This window comes from Aulonocara stuartgranti, assembly GCF_965226115.1.
Source record: "Aulonocara stuartgranti genome assembly, chromosome: 7".
Taxonomy (NCBI): domain Eukaryota; kingdom Metazoa; phylum Chordata; class Actinopteri; order Cichliformes; family Cichlidae; genus Aulonocara; species Aulonocara stuartgranti.
Window position 1 is genome coordinate 4,940,772 of NC_138945.1, and position 14,529 is coordinate 4,955,300.

Genomic DNA, 14,529 nt, shown 5'->3' on the forward strand with positions numbered 1-14,529 from the left:
GCCTTCGATACTTGTCCCCACCCGGGGAAGATGGCGGGTCAACTGGACCAGTGCAGATATGCTGCAGGACCGGATGCGCTTACTACACCGGCTCTCTCTCACCCTTTACCCCCTGTTGCTTGTCTTGTGTTTCTGTGGGGAGTGGGTTTTTTTGTTCTCAAACTGTTCTCCCATTAGGAGCTCAGTCTGAGTGGAGTTTTTTTTTCTCCTCCTCTCACCTCATGTTGTGTATTTTCGTAGTTTTTTTTCCTATCAGCCTACCTCTCTGACATGTTTCCCCAATGTGATGCATGTGTAAAGTATGTTTGGTCAGAGGGTTCCGTTGTAAGTGTGCATGTGCCATTTAGCGTGCTGTAACCCATAATTTCCTTCGAGATTAATAAAGTATTTCTGATTCTGATTCTGATTAACTGTGACCCTGATCATCTTTTTTTATTTGATGTTTTCTTGCCCCACAACATATAGACCTTTGTAAATAATTTAAAAATCACATTCTTCCACTAGTGTGTGTTACTTAGAAAAAGACTGAAAATCTGAAAAAAGGGTATATTTTCCTACAGATGCCAGCTGAGGGGAAATAGGTAACCTTTTTATGTTTTGTTGTCGGCTCCAGGCAGGGTCACATACTCCAGTTTCCTCAGATGTGACAAACATGGACTCAAGGATGAACTAATTATTTGTGGTGTTTTATTTTATAGGTTGCTTTGACTAATTCTGACTATACACAAAAACTGTATGCAATGAAATTATGTATTTTTGATTTTTTTTTTTCACCGAAAGGTCAAAGGTCAACTACAACCCAAATTTTGTAAAATGTGGAATGCTGTGTAAACAAAAAAAATATAAACAAAAAAAGAAGCAATGATTTCAAGATCACAGGCCCACGTTTGCTACTCTGAGCATCTGCTTTACTTTAATAACAGTCTGCAAACATCTGGGAGCTGAAGAGAGCAGCTGCTGGAGTTTTGGGAGAGCAATGTTGTCCCATCCTTGTCTGAGAGGATTCTAGCTGCTCAGCTCTTCTTCTTTGTCTTATATTTTGTTTCATGAGGGATTAAATGTTTCAGCTGGTGAAATGTCTGGACTGCAGGAAAGTTCAGCACTCTGACTCTTCTGTTATGAAGCCATGTTGTTGTAACAGATCCAGTGAGCAGTTTAACATTGTCCTGCTTAAATATGCAAAGCCTGAAAAACACACTCCAACCTCTGACATCAAGGCAGCATTTTTCCCCTGAGAGCTGCACTGGATATTTTCTCTTTTTTTAGACCATTCCCTGTAAACCATAGAGATGGCTGTGTGAGAAAATCCCAGCAGATCTGATGTGCCTGAAATACTCAGACCAGCTTCTCTGGCACTAACACATTCTGATGCTCACTTTGAACTTCAACACTTCGTCTTAATCACGTCTACATACAATGAACTGCTGCAAAAAGTACATTTAACATCCAAAATAATCATGATAAAAGGTAAGATAAATTATTAACATAAATAAGCACAAGTAGATGATTGTCAAAGTCTGCAAAATAACTTAAATAGCATCAGCATCTAACATGGTTTTCTTTTCAAAAGTAATCTCCACTCCTCCTATTCATTTATGAATATGAAAATAACACCTTTAAAAAAATCTGACCTGCTAAATAAAACACACTTAGCAGCACCACATAGTCTGTTCAGTTTTCACACTGCACTTGTGTAAGAAAGCATTTGTGCAGATAAACAAGTTTAACTTTCGAGCAGCTCAGGAAAGTTTTCCCTTTTCAGATAATGGGTTTGTAAAATGTCTTCTTAGTCCCATAGTGCACATTCACCTTCACCTGTACAAACTCTACTGACAAAACTTTTATAACCAGCATTCAGATCAATTAAAAAAATTAGGCCATTAAAACACACTTTTACATTCACAGTCAGAGTCGTTTAGTTTTATGAAATTCAACTTTAATGAAGAATAAAGCAGAGCGATACAGAGTGATGTATAAATGCTTCAGATATACTGTAGCTGCGTAACAATGAAGACAGTGAAAAAAATGAAAATGATGAAAAATGATTTACTACTTGTTATATATACAGCTGGATCCAAAAGTATGAGAACATCTCTAATTTGTGCACGATTTTCGTTTGAATCTGGAAATAATCTGAAAGTCTGAGGAATCAAAACCATTTAAAACTGTTTTTAACTCTGCATTAGAGATTAGTGCCAGGAAAATGAGTGTGTAAAGAGATAAATAGCAGAGGAAGTGAAACCACAGTGGATCAAACCTGCAAGGAGACTTTAAGTCTGGAGGTGGTTTTGTATTTCTGTGGTTCTTAAGCACTTTCACTTTGCTGTAATATCATTTACAGATGATCAAGGACGGAAGAAATGTCATGAAGTGCCACAGTCGAGCTCACGAAGTGCTTTAGAATGACCCGTTGTTAAGTATGTTTGATTTCATTCACCTGTCGCAACAAGACTGAAAACACCTGAATTCAAAGAGTCTCAATACTTTTGTCCATATACTAAATACTGAAATTTATTTATCTGAGGTTTAAAATTTTACCCAAAAAGTTAAACTGAATTTGTGATTTGTAAACATTTGAAAACACAGAAAAAATAAATTCATTCTCCCTTCATTAAAAGTTACAGTATTTAAGCGAGTAAGTTATGCAGAGGTTTGAAACTGCAGCATTGCCTCGAGTCTACAAAGCAGTTTTATGCAGTGACCGATGATTTCTGGCTTGTGACATTTATTGGAGCCATGGCAGATTTTTGATGCATTTATTGTGCTCTTTTGACAAATTCTCTCACTGCCCAATCCTCATCCTGTTTCACACAGAAAAGCCTTTTGGGTGTCTCGATCCTGCAGAAAAATCAGTATCATTATTTTGCTCTCATATTCACATATTTTACTGTCAATAGCAGAGGTACAGTTTTGATGTGGATAATCATACATGACTTACTTGGCAAATATTAGTGATCGTATCTAAGAGACAATGAAAAACAAACTTACACAAATGCTGGTGTGGAGCACTGACTGTGAGTTTTGTTGATAGAGACGATGTTCGCCTTTGGGATCTGTTTGTCAAAGAATTCAAAACAGCAAACCTCAGGTGAATTCACTGCCTTAGCTGTAACAGAGAAACAAGGATTACTCAGTGCTGCATCTGCTTCTAATGACTTCTCCAACATGTAAAATAAAAAACCTACAATTTCTCGTGTTATAATAACATGTTGAAAAATATTCCTATCCTGTAAAAACTGGGAAAAATCCAACATGAGTGCAAAACAGAACACATAAATAAGAAATCCTGAGTAAGAAAAATATTTTAAACACTTACTAATTGTTATTAATAAGTTTTAATTGTTGTTAATTATGAATCTGACAGAGTAAGTAAAGTAAGTGTTCAAAGTTTATTTATTAAGCGCTTTTCACAAACAGGCGGTCACAAATCGCTGTACACAAACGGCTAAAATAAACAAGAACATTAGTAGCTTAAATAGACAATACAAAAGATTAAATAAAATCGGTAAGGTTAATAGGTCGTTTTAAAATAAAATAAAAACAAACAACAACAAAAAATCCTGTTTAAACAGAAAAGTTTTTAAGTAGTTGTGGTGGTAGACTGTTCCACTGTTCTTGGTGCCACAGACTGAAACGCTCTGTCTGCTCTAGTCTTTAGTCCCGTACGGGGAACAACCACTAAACTCTGAATCTGGGAATGGAGACAACGAGCAGTAGTGTATTTTAAGCCGAGATAAATCATCTGGGGTCTGGACATTTACTGCTCTGTATCTTAAAACAAGAATTTTAAATTGAATTAAAAAATATATTGGGAGCAAATGTAAAGAATATAAAATAGGAGTGATGTGAGCTTGCTTGCTAGAATGTGTGACAAGACTGGTCGCAGCATTTTGTATAGCTTCAGGAGAGAAAGAGATGATTTGTCCAAGCTGGTAAACAGGACATTACAATAACCTAAACGTGATGACACAAATGCATGAAGAATTTTTTCTAGTTCAGCTGAGAAGACCATATGATAGAGATGTTCATTAAATAAAAGAAACAGGAACAAAACAAAGATTTTACATGCGAGTCAAGGCCCAGAGAAGAATCAAATATTACTCCAAATATTTGACTTAACAGTTGGACAGAAAGAAGCAAGAACCTGATTGATTTTAGCATATAGTTCAGGAGGAGCTATGATCATGGTCTCAGGCTTGTTGTGTTTAAAACAAGTTAATTGCTAGATAGCCAATCAGTAACCTGAGTTAAGCAGTGGACTAGGGTGGACAACCTATCCAGCTGATGAGGTTTAAAAGACATATATATCTAAATGTCATCGGCATAGAAATGATAAGAAATGTCACTAAAAGATTGATTAATGCCAGCTAAAGGAAGAACTTAGAAAGAAAATAATAATGGACCCAAAACTGAACCCTGTGGAACCCCACATGTTAGGGAGGCAATGTTAGAGGAGAACCTGTCTGTTCTAACAGAGAAGGTCCTAAAAGATAAGTAGGAAGAAACCAGTCTAAGGCAAAGCCAGATACACCAGCCAAAACTTCATATCGAAGGCTGCACTGAGATCAAGCAAAATGATCACAGACTTATTCCCCACATCAGAAGCCATTAAAAGATCATTATAGACCCTCCAGGATTGCCGTCTCAGTGAAGCGCTGCCTCTGAAAGCCAGACTGAAAACGGCCAAGAATCTGTAATCTGCAGCCTGATGATTACAAGTAGAGTTGGCATCAAGATTCTGTTTCTTCCGTAGAGGAGTTACTGTGTTTAAAATAGGATGGAACATGACTTTGTCTCAATAGCTGTAATTGGAGAAAAAGAAATGCATGACCCAAGGCACTGAGGCCATCTACATAAGGGGAGTCAATCACCTTATTAACAAAGTAATTGAGAAGAGTTTACATCAGAAAGTAGCACAGCATTCTGAGTTGGAAATAGAACCAATAACGCTGATAGTCTCAAATAATACTCTTAGTAAAAGTATTGGGGTAAAATATAATTAATAAAATTCATGAAATAGTGACTTTTTAAAAATACTTTTATTTGCTCAGGCTTTCTTTAATAATGAGAACGTGATAATAATAATAATAATAATAATAATAATAATAATAATAATAATATCCCATTAATTTATAAGCCATTATTTTGTGCCACTAATCTCAAATCAGGTTGCAGGAAGACGAAGCAAAGAAGCCCAGACCTGTTTCTCAAGGCGATCTTTAGCCCTCAAGCTCGGGTCTTCTACCAAACACCTGGGACCTTAAGGGTCCTGTGCAGTATCTCTGCTGTTCCGAGGACTAGGCCCTTCTGGACAGAGATCTCTGATTATCACTGGGACCCTCCACATCTTCTCAAGCTCCTTTGTTAGCCCTTGGTATTTTCTCGAGCGTATAGTCATTTAATCATTTCCATTTTTCCATTTTGGTTTTATTCATGAAAATCACAGTAGAATAAAGTAAGCTAGAAGACTTACAGGCATCACTGTGGTAAACAGTGAACAGCACGAGCAGAAGTCCCACTGTCAGGCTGAGAGTCTTCATGTTGACTTCACTGTAGACCTGATGATCCTGATGTTTCAGAAGATGACTGAAGTGATCAGTCCGAACACCCCGCTTTAAGTCATGTTCTCATCTGCACATCGAAACCAATTCTACGAAAAGTGGAAAAACAATCAACAGCCCCAGATGGTTAATAGATTGGGTTTTTCTGCAACATGAGATAACAGGAAGTTTCAGAATATCAATCTGATTATCTGATAAAACAAGCTGAAAAAACCCAATGAGTGTTCTACAAAGTCCTTACAATGCATGCAGTATCTTTATCTCATGTCTCAAACAACGCAGATTAATAGGTCAGGCTGTAAATAGTACAGTATAATTTGATGATAAATTCAATTAACAGGGATCTTTTTGTGGTTACATGTCTTCCATCTTATGGTTTTAGAAATTGTCGAGCAAACACTAACGGCCTCGGCAAGTTGCTTGAAGAGTTATACCAGATAGACAGAAGGCAACTAAACTCTACTGAAACATCCAAGCTATACTATCAGTGGCAGTGGGACAATGTGAGAACAGCCACACCAAGGCAGTACAGTGCGCAACACTGGATGTGGTGTACAACACTAGAGGCCAACTTCAAGCCAGTGGCACAACTTACCATAAAGTGTGGGATGTACCAAGGAGATGGCCTGTGAACACTGCTGTCCTGCATAGATTTGAACCCCCCTCAGTGCAACCATTAAAAAGACTGGCTATGGATACCGACTACAGAAAGGAGCAATCATCAGCCTCCTCCTCTGCATGGATGACATCATGCTGTATGCCAGGAACAAGACATTGATTCACTGATTCCACCACGAGAATCTACAGCAGGGGTCGGGGAACTCCAGGCCTCAAGGGCCGGTGTCCTGCAGGTTTTAGACATGTCCTTGATCCAACACAGATGATTTAAATGGTTAAATTACCTCCTTAACATGTCTTGAAGTTTCCAAAGGCCTAATTATTTGACTCAGGTGTGTTGACCCAAGGTTAAAAGCTGCAGGACACCGGCCCTTGAGGCCTGGAGTTCCGCACCCCTGATCAGAGCAACGACATCGGAATGTCAATCGGACTGGAGAGGTGTAGTCGGAGGGTAATGAAGAGAGGGAAGGTAGTCAGAAGTGAGGTGATTGTACTACTAGACGGTAACATTACAGACATCGAGGACAGCTACAGATACCTAGGAATCACAGGCAAATGGGAACTAAGACGAGGCCACTTAGAAAGCCGCACCTAAGAAGTCCTGAGGAGTCAGCTGAATGGAAAGAACAAGATCCAGGCAACCAACACCTACACCTGAGTTTTTCAAGGTTCAAGGTTCAAGGTTCTTTATTTGTCACATGCATAGTTATACAAGTATAACACACAGTGAAATGTAGCCTGACACGCTCCTCGACATGTGCAAAAAAATTGGGGGGGTGTAGAGGAAGAACATTATATATATATATATATACATACATATAGTAAATACATACATATAGTATATACACTGGGTGAATGTGCAGTAGTAGCAGCAAGCAGGTGAATTCTGTACATTAATATGAATAGACATCTGACTATTTTACAGGATAGACAATATAAACATATTTAAAATTAAAGGAATTGAAATGTACATTGTGCCTTGGTTTAGTGTCTGGAAGAGTCCTGTCTCAGTCAATTATAGATGATGTGAGAGGGCGGGTGTGTGTGTTTAGGGCACGGATGGCTTGGGGATAGAAGCTCCTCTTGAGTCTCTCTGTCCTTGCCCGGAAGATGCGGAACCTTCTACCAGATTGCAGAAGTTGGAACAGTTTGTTGCCAGGATGGGACGGGTCCTTCAGTATCTGCGCTGCTCTAGTCCGGCATCTCCTGGTGTAGGTGTCCTGAAGCGGGGGGAGAGCAATCCTGCAGCAGCGTTCTGCTGTACGGATCACTCTCTGGAGAGCTTTTTGGTCCTTCACACAGCTGTTCCCGAACCACGATGTCACGTTCTGTGTGAGGATGCTCTCCACAGCGCCTGTATAGAAAATCCTGAGGATCTTTGGAGAGACCCTGAACTTCCTCAGTTGTCGTAGGTGATACAGGCGCTGCCTAGCCTTTTTGGTCTGGACCTGAATGTGGGCAGCCCATGTCAGGTCTGAGGAGATGTAGATACCAAGATACTTGAAGGACTGCACCCTCTCCACTGGAGCTCCATTGATGATAATGGGCTTGTAGTCTCTGTGCTGACCCCTTCTGAAGTCCACCACCAGCTCCTTGGTCTTGCTGACGTTCAGCTGGAGGTGGTTTTTAATACATGGGAGAATGGATCTAGGATTTGATGTTGTTTACATCAAATTATTTGAATTTGATTTCTATCAGCTCAAATCAGTCTATTTTCCTCTGGCCTTCACAAAGTATTTTCTCCCCAAAAAAACGCTGCTCACTGGATATTTCCTCTTTATCAGACCATTCTCTGTAAACCCTGGAGACCCTAAAGTGTGGGAAAATTCAAGTAAATCAGCCATTTATGAAATATTCAGACCAGCTCGACTGACACCAACAACCACACCACATTTAAAGTCACTTAAATCTCCTTTGGCCGATTGGATGATTAGATATGAGTTGAACAGCAGATATGGTGCAAAATGTAGTTTGATTGGTTTTGGTCATATACAATCGCAAGGAAATCATTTTTAAATGCTTTTCAACAGAAATGTTTGATACTACAGATCATTTTACCTCAATTGCAAGAAATGGAAAGGTCACTGACTGTTTGACTGAAAGATTAATGTTAAAAGTTCAAATGTGTTAGTAGACACAGAGGATCGTCAATGTCTACAAAGTAACTGACATCATGACATGCTTTTCCTTTAAAATGCCCCACCTCTTTATGGGAACTGTAAAGAACCGCAGTAACATTCTCACCACTCCGTCTCCCACATGGAAAATATACAATTTATAAATATGTCACATTGTGCACATTCACCTTCAACTGCTTCTATTAACACATTTTCATAACCAGCATACTTATAAATTCCAAAACAAAGGCCACAGCATGAAAACACTTTTACATTCAGTGTCAGATGGAGTCGTTGAGCTTTGTGAAATGAAACTTTAATGAAGAATAAAGCAAAATAATAAAGAAAGACAAAATCTTTTTAGATACACTGTAGCAGCATAACAATAACACAGTGAAGACAAATGATCACATGATTTGATACATGTTATACGTAGCTAGATCCAAAAGCCTGAGAACACATTTAACGTGCGCAAAACTTTCATCTGAACCTGAAAATAATCTCAGAGTCTGAGGAATCAAAAATATTTGAAATTGTTTTTAACAATCGCTCTCAGAGATTAGAGGCAGGAAAACAAGGGCCTTTGTAAGGTGAGGGAGAGATACCACAGTGGATCAGACGGTGAGAGTTTAAGTCTGGTGGTGTTTCCAGACCCAGAGCTGAACACCTGATGTGAGTCAACTGCACCCTGACTGAGGGCAAGCAGTGATCCATTCTTCAGAGATGTGCTCCAACAGTGATGTAGATCTTTGTGGAGAAGAATTCACACTGCAGCAGGATATTGAAGCCAAACACACCTCAAAGCTTTGGAGAGCTGCTTAAAGAAAGCCTAAGAGTGCTGACTAAGATAAACTTTGCTCATCAAATGAGGCTCTTTGAGACACAGTCACATCAACCTGGGTCAACATGGCTTAATGGAGGGTAGGCGGTGTGGAATACTATATGGACAAACGTATGGGGTCACCTACACATTACACCTACAGGCCATGAAAACCCACATCACAATTTTAATTCCAGAAGAGGAACTCTGGAGTTTCTTAGTCACCAAAACATTGGAGACTTTTTCAGCACTCTGTCTTTGCACTCACTAACCCTGCCATCTAACTTTATGTCGTCTGGCACTTCATGTGGTTCTTCAATGCTCCCATCTTACAGTAAAAGCACCTTCAGATGATTATGGGATATTAATGAGGGAAGACACTTTATCAACTGAGTTTTACATACTGGATTAACATAATTCCCAAATTATGAAGTTGATATTGTGATAATGTAAAAAAAAAAAAATTGAAATCAGCATAAAATATATGTTCTCTATATTCTGCAGCTGTAATTAAGCAGGTAAAGAATAAAGGGGTTAAAATTCCAGCAACAGTTTACAAAGTAACTTCATGGAGTGAAAGCATTTTGTGATTTTTGAAGTGTTAATTGTAGCATTGGTTCAATTTTCGCTCTCTCTTCTTTAACAAATTGTTCCATTGCCCACTTCACAGTCTGCTTCACACAGAAAAGCGTTCTGGGTGTCTCGATCCTGCAGAAGAATCAGTATCATTATTTTGCTCTCATATTTACACATTTTACTCTTAATAGGAGAGTTATGCTTTAATGTGGACGATTATACATTGCTTATACATTACTTCATGGCAAACATTAGTGATCGAATCAAAGAGACAGTGAAAGACAAACTTACACAAATGCTGGTGTGGAACATTGTCTGTGAGTTTTCACGATGGACACGATGTTCGCCTTTGGGATCCGTTTGTCAAAGAAGTGAAAACAGCAAAGGTCAGGTGCATTCACTGCCTTAGCTGTAACAGAAAAACAGGGATTACTCAGTGCTGCGTCTGCTTCTAATGACTTCTCCAACATACCAGATATAAATAAGGTTCATGCTCATTAGCTGCTTCTGGGTCCAAACTCTCCCCTTAGCATTTATTGTTTGTTTTTTTTTATTGTCACAATTCCAACCCTCCCCCTTTATCTTGCTTGGGACTGGGAAAAGTGACACAAAATAGGCACTCTGGAGGAGTTTTTTTTTTTTTTTAATGAGCGGGTAGTTTTATACCTTGTGATCCACAAAAAGTAACAGTAAAAGAAGAACTGACTGCGTAACAGTCGGGGGGGATTCATTTGCAGTTTGGACGCGTAGGTGGGAACATCTCTTGCTCTGACAGCAGCTGAGGGCGACTGCTGCGTGAGGTCTATCACCAGCAAAAGTCGCCAGATTTGTCGCTGGTGGCTTTTTAGAAAAAAAGTCACTAAGGCGGTCTAAACCCCTCATACACACAATATTAACATGGACTGAACCACTACTCACAACCAATGGCCCTTTATATAACTACTGTATAAATTATCCATATATCTCACTGATCTCAACTGCACTACTGTAAATGCTGCATAGACAATCATACTGTACAATATAATAATTATAGTTTTACAACTGTTTATTAATACTCCAATTGTATATCTACAATCTATATAGTTTTCACATTTTTAACCACATGTATAACCTGTTATATAGCCTGTACATAGCTTGTTCACTCACTAGAGCTATAGCCTGAACATACTTACACTTATAGTATATTCATAACATACCTTCATACCATGTACATTGTAACATACCTATAATAGATCCATATTGTGTAATATCTATATTATTGCTAAAGAACTTTCTGGATGGATGCAAACTGCATTTCGTTGCCTTGTACTTGTGGCATGTGAAATGACAATAAAGTTTAATTCTAATTATAAAACTTGCTAAATATAGTGACAAAGTCACTAAGTTAGCAATACTGGGTTCGTGCGTCATCACTGCAAAAACAATTTTAGAAAGTCTTGTTCATCCTATTGGTCCAATTGAGCTAGTTAACTAGCTTTAAAAAGCATTATTTGTAAATAAATAAATAAATGTACTATGATAATTTTTTAAGGCACGGTAAGACGCTGGAAAATTTTATCCGCTTTTTAAATTTAAAAAAAATGAACTAAATATTTATGCAAAAATTGCACAGATAGATGACAAAATAACCATCATATAATTTCTCATGGCAAGAATTACTCATATTTTGTGTGTGAAAACAAGAATACCTGGGAAAAATCTAACACAGACTTACAGGCATCGCTGGGGTAAACTGCAAACACCATGAGCAGCAGTCCCGCCGTCAGGCTGAGAGTCTTCATGTTGACTGCACTGTAGACCTGATGATAGTGATGTTTCAGAAGATGTCTGAAGTGGCCTCCTGAGCTTTAAGTTGCTTTCTCATCTGCATATTCAGTGCAGTTCTAAGGAAAGTGGAAAAATGATCAACAACCCTGAAGGTGGTTAATAGATTGGGTTTTTCTGCAACATAAGACAACAGGAAGTTTCAAAGACTCAATATCACTCTGATTATCTGATAAAACAAGCTCAAACAAACCACTTCATCTTCTACAAAGTCCGTACGATGCATGCACTGCATGCATACTTGTATCTCAACTCAGAGTAGTAGGTCAAGCTGCAAATATTAAGCTATAATTAGATGGTAAATTCAATTAACAGGGATCTTTTCATGGTTCATTCATTCTTTGTTTCCCATTAAACCTCTTCTGTCATTTCATAATTTTCCTCAGTACTCCTTAATCACCAATTTCTGCACAACTGTCCTTCATTCAGGCTGCAGTGAAGGCTGCAGCAGATTCACGAGACAACACGTAAGACATCTGCTCATGCCTGATGTATATCAGTTCGGGTTACACAAATCATTTTCTGCAAAGAATATATGTATTATGGACAGTGTTGGTCAAGTTACTTGAAAAAAGTAATCAGTAACTAATTACTGATTACTTCCCCAAAAAAGTAATCCCGTTACTTTTTTGATTACTTATTTTCAAAAGTAATTAATTACTTAGTTACTTAGTTACTTTTTAAAAACACGATTTACAACCTGAAGAGGTGATAAAGCGATCGATCTTTCAGCCCAATTCTACTTTTTCTACATAATCCATCATACAAAATGTAATCAAATGGAAAAGTCTCTTTTTTTTAACTTGTTTTATCAGTTTTAATCTTTTAACTTTATGCATCAAGCAAAAATTTAATTATATGCAACATTCTTTGAGTTGAATAAATTAGTTTAACATTTAAACCTATTTTCTGCACATTCCAGCACATAAAATAAAATATTTTTTGTGTTTACACTCAGTCTTTCAAATAGATGCAAGTAAAACACAGCAGAAAATAAATAAAGTCAAAGACTCAGCGGTGCTGTTGCTCTATTTTCACCTGTAAAGCAGGACTGCGGTAGGCGGAGGTTTACCCTGGTGCAGGTGTGCCGCGGTCAGTTGAAGAATCCGCGACTTTCTCTGTGAGTTTCCCATTACGTCATGGCGCACTCGGTGCTTGCTCGGAAGTTTAGGGGGTTTTTTTTCGCTGTAAAAAGAAGTTTTCTTCCCACGCACGATGGACGCTAATGTTTTTGTCACTTTTTATGGAATCAAACTCAAAGTAAGGTCAGTACTTCCACGCTTTAAACGCTGCACGCTCATACTCTCTCTGCACTCGATATATGATCCATTGTTGATCTGCACACAGCTGTTGTCACTAACGGCGCACTCGCTTACGTCACTGTCGTGAGACATTCTCGCAAAAAAAATCACGGTTTTAGTAACGCAGTAACGCAGCGTTCCTACGGGAAAGTAACGGCAATCTAATTACCGTTTTTGCAATAGTAATCCCTTACTTTACTCGTTACTTGAAAAAAGTAATCAGAATACAGTAACGCGTTACCCATCTCTGATTATGGATGTGTTATGTTTACATGTTGCACATTTGTCTGAATGCTAGCTGCAGAAACATTTCAAGCTGCATTGGAGGCACAGTTATAACTGATCCCACCTCATAGTTTTAAGCAACTACAAGCACTCTATTTAAAGTTGGAGAAAGACTGTGGCTTTGATTAAATGTAAACACATTCAATGTTCATGCTGGGTACTTTTCTGTTTGTTTGTATTACAACAGACCACAACAATGCTGACCTTTAACCAGGGAACTGCAATAGAAGATTTATAATGCTAACGTTGTGACCCGCTCAGTCTGATTCTGGGCGTTTCTTCATGTTAAAAATGTCATGTCTCCTTTGTTTTGAATTTCTCTTTCTCTCCTCCAAGTCGATTATTGTGTAGAGTTTTGGATTTGGTATATTTTTCATTTTTGTGTGTGAATTTAGACATATGCAAATTCAAAAGTGAAGGCCCCACAGCCACGTGATCTGAGGTTTCCTAAGACATATCAAGCAGGGTGCTCCCAGAATGGTACAAAATACACCCTTGGTTGGAATGTTCCCAGAGTAGAGACTCTTGTTACTGTGTATTTACTTCAGCTGTGGGATATCGTCATTGGGAGAAAGCAATGTTTAAAGTCAGTGGGTTCTGTTAAATTCTGATGACTGTAATGTATGGCGCTTGCCATCGCCAGAAACAGGTGCTTGAAAACAAAACATACAGTAAGACAAAAGCAGAAATTCTAATCTTCACTGCTACTAAAAACATAGCTCAGAGTGGTCACAGTGTGCTGACTCAAATAAAAGGGGAATTTTCCTAGAAATGCCAAACATGATAAGCAATCATGACCCTGTGGTTAGAAGGAGACTGGAACAACAAGCAAAAAATATTTTGTACACCAGCAAAACAACCCAAATTCTGTCATGTTTGGCTGAAATGGTTGCTGAGGAGAAGTTAAAGAAGCTAAAGAGAGTGCACAGGTTCAGTCATTGTAGATGAGTCAAAAGATGCCATTGAATCAGAGCAAATTTCTTTCATATTTAAATACTAGTATAATCAGGGGTGCACAAAACTGGTACGCAGTTACGCATGCATGACAAAAATTAGGAACGCATAGTGACACTTGTGTTACCAAGCACCTTTGCGTTCTTGACCATGTCATTTAACCTTACACATGTTGCTTGTCACCATCTAAATGTCCAAAAAACAACAGACATTAAGTTGCTTCTTTGGCATTTCGCCACCAGCTGAGAAACACCACCTCTTCGGGTTTTTGGGGGATGTTGCTAACTCCGGGTCCGATAACAGGCACCACACCCGCAGTAGATGTGCTCGGTGTGAGGTCTCGCAGCAAGCTATCAAATACGGTGCATTTCTCGGCTTTAAAAAAAAACAAAAAAAAAAACCGCTATGCGTTTCATCGGATTTGAGGTGTTACTTCCTTTGACAGTATCACAGTATCACCTTAAAGCACTTGT

The 14,529-nt window shown here is 38.5% G+C and overlaps 1 protein-coding gene and 2 long non-coding RNA genes across 3 annotated transcripts in view; all 3 read right to left on the reverse strand.

Annotated features, from left to right (window-relative positions):
- LOC309711565 (uncharacterized protein) overlaps positions 1 to 14,529 on the reverse strand; it is a 68,892-nt gene that overhangs the window by 40,297 nt on the left and 14,066 nt on the right. The window lies entirely within an intron of this gene.
- On the reverse strand, positions 1,938 to 5,601 carry LOC309711576. The gene is made up of 3 exons (XR_014278013.1): positions 5,474 to 5,601; positions 2,989 to 3,106; positions 1,938 to 2,838 (listed from the first exon to the last, which is right to left on the reverse strand). It is a non-coding gene; the product is annotated as an uncharacterized lncRNA (long non-coding RNA).
- On the reverse strand, positions 8,596 to 13,281 carry LOC309711578. The gene is made up of 4 exons (XR_014278015.1): positions 12,555 to 13,281; positions 11,407 to 11,575; positions 9,984 to 10,101; positions 8,596 to 9,824 (listed from the first exon to the last, which is right to left on the reverse strand). It is a non-coding gene; the product is annotated as an uncharacterized lncRNA (long non-coding RNA).